The 8,381-nt window shown below is 49.5% G+C and overlaps 1 protein-coding gene across 2 annotated transcripts in view; it reads right to left on the bottom strand.

The window, feature by feature from the left end:
* LOC101562126 (carbohydrate sulfotransferase 6) overlaps positions 1-8,381 on the bottom strand; it is a 41,034-nt gene that overhangs the window by 19,379 nt on the left and 13,274 nt on the right. The window contains exons 3-7 of one of the 2 annotated variants that reach the window (XR_002819892.1): positions 4,943-5,071; positions 4,478-4,621; positions 3,157-3,238; positions 1,791-1,896; positions 9-1,472 (exon numbers count right to left, since the gene is read on the bottom strand). The exons of the other annotated variant lie outside the window; for it this stretch is intronic. The gene's annotated coding sequence lies outside the window, so the exon portion shown is untranslated. The remainder of the gene's footprint in view (positions 1-8; positions 1,473-1,790; positions 1,897-3,156; positions 3,239-4,477; positions 4,622-4,942; positions 5,072-8,381) is intronic. 2 annotated transcript variants of the gene reach the window in all.

The following is an 8,381-nucleotide window of genomic DNA, read 5'->3' as shown; positions in this document are numbered from 1 at the left end:
ATATACACACACACAAATAAATAAAACTCTTATTTTGATCAGCATGAAAGAAAAGATGCTCTAGAACTAATAACAGCATTCCCAAGGTAAACTGAGGCACACACTGACGAGTGTTTGTAGGTGGGCAGGAAGCCTGGGTCCAGAGGTATGTCTCTCTGGTGCTGATGACACCCTGGGGACCTTAAAGCAGCCCCATCTGGCCTTTGAGGAGGCTGCACACTAGCCCATGGTGGGAATGGGCTGAATAACCAATGTCTTCCATGTGACAAAGCCCCCTTCCAGCCGCCCCCACCCTGCAGACACCAGCTCAACCAGGAAGGCCGCCAGGCTGCTGTCTTCCCTCTAATGACCAGGCAGGACGGCATGCCCAGCCAGCCCAGCAGCCTCTTCAGCCCCTCCTGCTCCCCACCAGCCCCCAAATAAATGCCCCTGCACTGGGCAACCTGTTCTCAGTCAAGGGCAGCGCAAGGATTTGTGCTTCCCACGAGCCCTCCAAATAAATGCTGGGGCTGTTGGGCAGCGGAGCCAACACCAACAAAGGCTCCTCTGTCATGCACGTCCTCTCAGGAAGGGAGTGGGCAGCCGAGGGGGGCAGTGAGTGTCCAAGCTTTTGGGTGAGGGCCAGAGAAAGAACCTGTTGTTACAACTCTTGCACCACCCACTGCTGTGAGGGGCTCAGGGAAACAGCACGGCTGCTCCAGGGGCACAGACATGGGGAAGACATGAGGGCTGTTCTGCTGGGCTGGCGACAGACACCGGCTGTCAGGCTGAGGGCAGGTGGATGGCCCCAGTGCTGCCCCCACCCCATGGGTTTACAGGGCTTGCTCTTGCGCCTGCCAGCTGAAGGCCTCCTTCTGGAAATCAAAGCTCTGAATGGGAACCGTAGATCCCGGGAGTAGAAAGTGCCAGAGATTTGCATATTCATCATCAGGAGCCTGAAAGGAGTCAAAGGGGACTACAAAAGAGAGAAGAGATAGATGCCTAGTGCTTTCAGTTCAAAAGAGCGATGGGCTCTCCTTGACCAGAAATGGGACTCTTTCCAAGATGCTTGCACTGACTGGAAGGTTCTCTTGAAATTCAAGGGCAAGGCAAGCAAACACACAAAAACAGCAAGCTATAGCCTTTGGAGCCCTCAGGCCTCCCCACAAACCAATGGTTTTGTCCAGTGCTTAGCAGACACAGAATTGGCCCAGAGCAACACGGAAGGAGCTGTGCCTCCAGGGGAAACCACACAAGGCCACGGGCATCCTGGCTCTCCTCATGGGGCAGAGACTCTCCAGAAATGGTCTTCTCAGGATAAGTGCTCCTTATATAAGTCTCCCTGGGACACGGCTGTCACAGGGATGGTGGTCACCACTTGATTCTGAAACACAAATACTTTGATTCTTTCAAACACCCAGAGGAAGACAAGCAGGATGCTGACATACTGGACCCAGGCGAACTTGATCATCTCCCAGAATCCCGGCTGATAAGTAGGATGGTTAAGGACAGGAGTTACCCCACGGGTTAGGTCAGACAGGAAATGGCAAGAGTGCCTCAAATACCCCAGGATAAAAGGAATAATCAAGATTATTTGGACATAAATATGGATGACCCTGACCCAGATAGAAAAGCTCCAGAGGAAAGAGGAACAGGAAATGAATTGTTTTCCTGTAACGAATGGCAGTGGCATCCTCTGTATGGGGCACTGTCCAACAGAAGGCTGGCCACATCTCATTCCTCCAGACCTATGAAGAACCCTCCCTTCTTCGTGGAGACTGAGCCAGCGCTGGCTCTATCTGAAAGGATATGAAATGACTTCCACGGGGTATCGGATGACAGCGTTCAGCACAAAGGGAGCTTCTGCAGCCCGACCCACCAGCCAGATGGGGTTGGGGTCATTCAGGACCGTGGTGACTATAACACAGACATTAATCATTAGCCCAGGTGGCCCTTGGCAAAGAAATACTGGGACATACTAAGGTCTAGGCTCTAAGAATTGTTTGATTCCTGGGGTTGGGGATACATTCTGCACCTCAGAGTGCAAAGAAAGGAAAAAGAACCTGTGTGCATGATTGCCCACGTTATTTGTTGAAATGTGTTCTGGAAACTTGGCAACAGTCTAAGTGTTCTACAACTGCTCAATAACTAAGGGAAGGAGTACTATATTGTCAGCAAACATACTCTCAGAACTTCTTAGCAGTGGCAGGAATGTTTGTTATACAATTAGATAAATAGGTCTCAATAAAATTATTTTTAAAAAATTAGATAAATAGGAATAATTTGGATTCCAAATTCTTCCTATACTTTAACAGCTGTATGAAAAAAAATCTTCACATGGATAAAGAGTGAATGAAGTAAAAGGGGAATAGTTGCTTTGTAAGCCAATGATTTTTAGTTTTGCTTTAAAAGTCCTTTCATTCAAATAATGCTGCTTTTTTTGTACAAAATTAGGAAGAAACTAGATGTGGTGGTGCGTGTTTATAATCCCAGCACTTGGGCGGCTGAGACAGGAAGATCACCACAGTTGAGTTCAAGTCCAGCCTGAACTATATAAAGAGGCCCAGATCCAAAATAAAGCACAAACAAAATTAAGAAGAAACACAGCAACTGCACTTGTGAAATGTCTGTGTGTTGTGTCCATGTGTCTGGTTGCCAAGTAACCCTCCTGGTACCTTTGAATCTCATCGGGCATGTTCAACTTGGCATGCCCTAGGTGCGAGGCCCTTAGAGGAAACCTCAGGCCACTGGCCTGCCCGCCCAGCCCTGCCCAGGGCCAAGCACAGGCTGGCCTGGGTACTCGCCCTACAAGGACTGAACCAAGTCAGCAGCTAGAACCCTGGGTGCTTCTGGTCTTCATGGGCTGCTACTACCGGGTGACTCACAGCCTGTTTCCAGCGAAAAGTGTGGAGTGCAAACAGCCTTAGGCTTCTGTTGTTGGTGTGTAGGAGAACAAATCAATTAGGCTTATGTAGATGTTTAAAAAAAAAGGAAGCTCATCACTGGTGGGAGGTCGCTGGGCCCCAGGGTCAGTGGGAGGCCACAGGTGGGCTGGAAGACACAGCAAAAAGGACAACTCTGTCTCTGTCCTATCGCTGAGCCTTTGCTGGTTTGGAGAGCTGCACGATGTTCTCTGTTCCCAGTGCCCCTGACGCCCCAGCAAGTCTCTGAACTCACCATTCCTTTCCTGGTAGGCGGCCACAATGCGGGTGAGGTCATAGTCCTGGGCGAAAGGGCTGGTCCCATGGATCACAGATACCTAGGACAACAGGATGTCCTGGGTGACACTGGAGAACCAGGGCCCCTCCCTCCCCCTCAGCCTGGGTGACAGCACTTTCGCAGCAGCACTTTTATTGCTGAGACAGAAACCAAACACAGCAGGAACTGATCTTCAGGATGTCAGATTTACCTCTCTGCAGGGGGGCACTGGAAGAAGGGGGAAGCCTGTCTGGGGAAGAGGGTCAGGGAAGGACCTTGCTTGGGGACCAGAACGAGCTGCCCAATAAGCTATGGACACCTGGCAGAGGGAAGGCAAGCCGCTGTTCATGGGTTCCAAGAACAACAAAGGGGCCAGTGTGGCTGGGACACAGGGAGGGATGGTATGGACAGACAGCCGAGAGCTGAGAACTGACCAGCACAGGGTCCCCAGCAGGTTGCTGGAGTGAGCAAATAAGATATGTGTAAACTTTTTCTTCTTCCTTACTACTGGGGTCTTGCAATGATGCCCAGGCTCCTCTCAAAAAGCCCTTCCCCTTAAGCCTCCTGAGGGTTGGGGCTACAGGTGTACCCTGCCGCACCCAACTGTAAACTTCCTAAGGGCTGACATATCACAGGTTCAATAAATGGTGGCCATTATTATTATTATTATTATTATTTTGTCTTTTTGAGACAGGGTCTTGTCATTCAGCTTACGATGGCCTAGAGCTCACTTTTTAGCCCAGGCTGATCTTGAACTTGGAATGATCCTCCTGCCTCAGCCTCCCAAGTACTGGGACTATAGGCATGTGCCACCATGCCTGGAGATTATTTTTTTTTCTCGTATTTTTTTTTAGGGAAGGGTTTACAGGGTGTTCAGGGTCTCACTACTAAATTAGAATTGTAGTGATCCACCTATTTATAGCCTCCCAAGAGCTAGGATTAAGGTGCGCACCACCACACCCAGTCTTAGTTGCATCTCAGTGTGCCCCCGGGATCGGACGCCTGGCCACTGTGCAGGTGCTTTAATCCACTGAGCTAGTTGGCCGGCCCTCAGCAATTATTTTTAAAATATGAACATTTGGAAAGCAATAAGCAATTTAGTTCATCAATAAAAACATTTCCCTCTCCCTGCATAGGTGTAAACACAGGTGGACTTTCTCCATATTTTGAAAGAATTCATGCCAAGAATCTCTGTCTGTGTTACCCACAGGGAAATGGCACTTCCAGCTTTCATTTGTCCCTCTTCAGAGAAGATGCTAAACAGACAGAGACCGCGGAGCTGGATGCTGGGCACCCTTACGTTGTACCGGACATCCAGGCCACTGTAGCTTAGTGGCTGCTTCTGCTGCAGCCTCAGGTCTCCGTTCACGTACAGCTGGGACCCAGGAACTGCGCAGGAGGACTGGACAAAGGCCATGCTCTGCATCACGAACGTTGACATCCTCTGGAAATCAGGAGGAGGACAGGCAATGCCAACTGCTGTCAGATCTGAAGGGCTCTAGTTCAGGTGGCACCTGCCTGCGCCTGGGGCCGTCTTTACATGCCTGGTTCAGCTCAGTTCTGTGGGAAACCCTCCGCCCAGAACCCTCTGAGCTATTTCTCATTTGTGTAAATTACTAGGGTTCCAGTCAAGAATATCCCATTTGTCTCAATTAAATTCCCAGGGAAAGCCCAGGATAGGGTGGGTCTTCCTAAAAAGCAGAAGGCGGGCTCTACTTTATTAAAAGGCAAAAGGGAGAGGGGGCTCGGCTCAGCACCGACTCACGTGCAGCTGGTAAGAGAAGGTCAGGATGAGCTGCACGCCGAGGACCTGCTCTGTGGCCTGCAGGGGAAGCTCCAGTTTAAAATACAGCACGTCTGTCTTTCCATCCTGGTTCCTGTCTTCTTCTCGAGTCTAGGAAACCCAAAGAGAGCCCGGGACCCTTGTCTTTAATAAGTCTGGAAGAGTCCGCACTGCGGCTGCAAGTACATGGTGACCCACTGTCTTGGCCTACGGAGGCGTCATCCCCAACGTGGAAAGACAGAAGGGCAGCTAGGAGGTGTGGGTGGGTCAGGAGTGGGCCAGGCACGCAGCACGCGAGGCCCCTCCGCTCCGTACTTGGGGTTCACATAGAGGGCAGAACAGGAATGTGAAGTGCCAATGACATCAGTCAGTGTCCACACTTGATCTTATCCAAAAGGCCGAGCAGCCATCAGTCCCCATCTGTCTCATTTTGTTACTGGTGTTTTCTTTTTTCTTTTTTCTCTTGGTGGAACTGGGGATTGAACTCAGGCCCAGGCAAGCGCTTATTCTACTGAGCCATCTCCCCGGCCCCTTGGTGTTTTCTCATTCGTTTTTTTTTTTTTTTTTTTAAATAAATATATCTGCAACTGCATAGAAAATTGAAGCGGCCTGGCCTTGCGGTATACACCTGTAATCCCAGCACTCAGGAAGCTGAGGCAGACAGCAGTGAGTTTAAGGCCAGCCTGCACTACATAAGGAGACCCTGTCTCAATAATCCCGCCAAACAAACACACAAACTTGAAATAGTACATCAGAATTGTCCGCTGCTTCTCTAGAAGTCAGGTTTTTCTTTGTTTGAGGGGCTAACTGTGGGCCTCAAGTGCTACGCACTGGTTCCACTCATAGGCTGTACTCCTATCCAAACCAGCTTTGTAAAACACGGAAACAAGAACAAAACAAAATCCTGACTTAGGGCCGGTGAGACAGCTCAGTGGACTAGCGCCTGCTTAGGCAAGCATAGAGCGCCACAGGCTGAACTGGCAACCGAGTCTGGGCGTGGTGGCGCATGCATGTAATCCCAGTACTGACAACACAAGGATCACTACAAGTCTGAGCTGTGTAGTGAGATCCTGTACCAAAAAAAAAAAAAAAAAAAAAAAAAAAAAAAGCCAGAAAGAAACCCTGATCTAGCCGCTATGCATTTCCCTAACAAATGCTGTGGAAAGTCACCAAGTTCTATTTATACACACTTAACCCATATTTGCTTTGGATTCTTGATGTGGGGCCACCTACCCCTACCACTTATGTCAGGACTTTAAACTCTATGCATCTTTTAGTAACAATCAATAAGATGAGAAAGGTAGCTCAGCAAAACCAGCAAGGTATGAAAACCACACATATTTTATAAATTATGGACCTGAAAGTGAAGAAAACTAATAAAAATCCAAGGAAGGCAAAAGGTGGATCACAGCTCATAAATCGCAGGTAGACAGTTAAAGCAAACAGCATGAGCTAAGGAGACAGCTCAATAGCACAAGCACCTGCCTGGCAAGCACAAGGTGCTTGAATTTGTTTTCTGGTACCAAAAAATCCTCCCCCAGACACACAGTCAGTATGCAGCTGGGTGGTGGTGTATGCCTGCAATCCCAGCACTCAGGAAGCAGGAGGTTGGCTTCAAAAAGACCAAAAATAAAAAATAAAAAATGAAGCAGCCTGGGGTGGTGCCTGCCTGCAACCCCAGCAATCTTGAGAGGCTAAGGTAGGAGGATTGCAAATCCACACCCATGTGGGGCACTTTGGTGACTTAGAGATCTTGTCTCAAAAAGAACAGGCTGGGGACATAGCTCAGTGTGAAGGCCCTGGGTTCAATCCCCTACACTGGGGGTCTTGGGGGGGTGGTACAGAGGAAAGACTAATATATTAGAAAATGCAAATCAGATCACCTGTATCAATGAGTCCAGTCAGCAAAAGAACACACACAGCTGCTGTTTTATAAAGGGAACTGACCCTACAAAATAGTAACCTAGGTATTAGGGAATGAAAGCAGCAGAGGGGAACGTGTGGTAACTCAGAGCGGCTTGGGCAGCTTAGCTAGAGGGAGGGAGGCGGCCAGGGTGAACCAGAGGCCTGCAGGAGGCGCCGCAGGGCCCGGGCTCGAGCTTGAGGAAGACCCAGTGTGGGGTCCTACTTCTACTCCTTGTCTGGTCACCTCAGCTGTCCCCACCCCTAGAACAAGGCTCCCCTTTGAACCCCCTAACCCCGCTGTGGGCAGCACCCTCATTCCCAGAGGGCCGGCACTGGCTGTTTCTTCCCAGCTGAGATCCTAGAGGCCCTGAGGACTTGCTGGACTCCTGTATCTCTCACTCTTCTGAGTTCTTTAATAAATGTTAATCTCAGGCCGGGGAGATGGCTTAGTGGAATAAGCGCTTCCCTGGCAAGTGCAAGGGCTTGAGTTCAATCCCCAGCTCTGCCAAAAAAAAAAAAAAAAAAAAAAAAGAAAAGAAAAAGTTAATTTCCCAATTTCCTTTTTTTGGGGAGTGGGTACTGGGGAGAACTCAGGAAAAAGCTCTATCACTGAGCCCCAGCCAAAGCCCAATTTCCTGAGTACCAGTGTGCATTTTGACAGGAAAAGGCGCCCTCGAACCCACACAAGACCACACTCAAGTTAGCTGGCATGAAGAGAGTGGTTTGTTGGCAGCAACTAGCATGAACTGGGCGGCTCGGGGGACCTGAACAGCAGCCATGGCTGGGCTGGGGAGGTGGGCACTTTATAGAGCAGTGGGAATGGGGAAAGGGAGTCATGAAGTATCTCTGGCTGGCCCATGGCGTTCTGGGCACAAAGTACACAGTCCTTGAAGCAGGCTGAAACAAAGCTATATACGTAAGCAGCCGGATGCAGACAGTCATGGCTAAATCTTTGCAGCACAGTTGTGGGTGGGGCATCCGGGAACACTGGAAGTGGTGCGGGGGAAGGGGGCCCATGGCTGGGCGCCGTAACACATTTCATATACTTGTCCTCCATGGTTTGCCCTTTTTTCTGTGGGATTACAGATTGAACCCAGGACCTTTGCACAGAGCCACACCTCTGTTCTTCCTGCCTCAGCTCCCAGAGTGCTCCATTGTTTTTTCTTATGTTCAAAATACACTTTGGCATCAGTCTTTGGGTCTCTGGCAAAGTAGAAACTGCTACTTCATGGTTCCTAGATTCATCGAATTGTTGCCAACTGTATTTCAGTGAATCTAAAAGGTCAACAATTTTAAAATACACCTTACTTTCTACATACCATTACAAAACCAATACTTCCAATTACTAAGACAATGTGTTCTGGGGCTGGAGAGATGGCTCAGTGGTCTAAAGCACCTACTTGGAACAAGGTTGGCAAAGCACAGGGACCGCAGTTCAATCCTCCAGCACCACATGCCAGCCAGCCGCGCCCCCTGGTGGGCTGAGCTGGCCACACACACACACACACACACACAC

The sequence above is a fragment of the Octodon degus genome, unplaced genomic scaffold (genome assembly GCF_000260255.1).
Source record: "Octodon degus isolate 3935 unplaced genomic scaffold, OctDeg1.0 scaffold00011, whole genome shotgun sequence".
NCBI lineage: Eukaryota > Metazoa > Chordata > Mammalia > Rodentia > Octodontidae > Octodon > Octodon degus.
The sequence above is the reverse complement of the archived record's forward strand: the minus strand, read 5'-3'. Positions and strand labels throughout refer to the sequence as shown.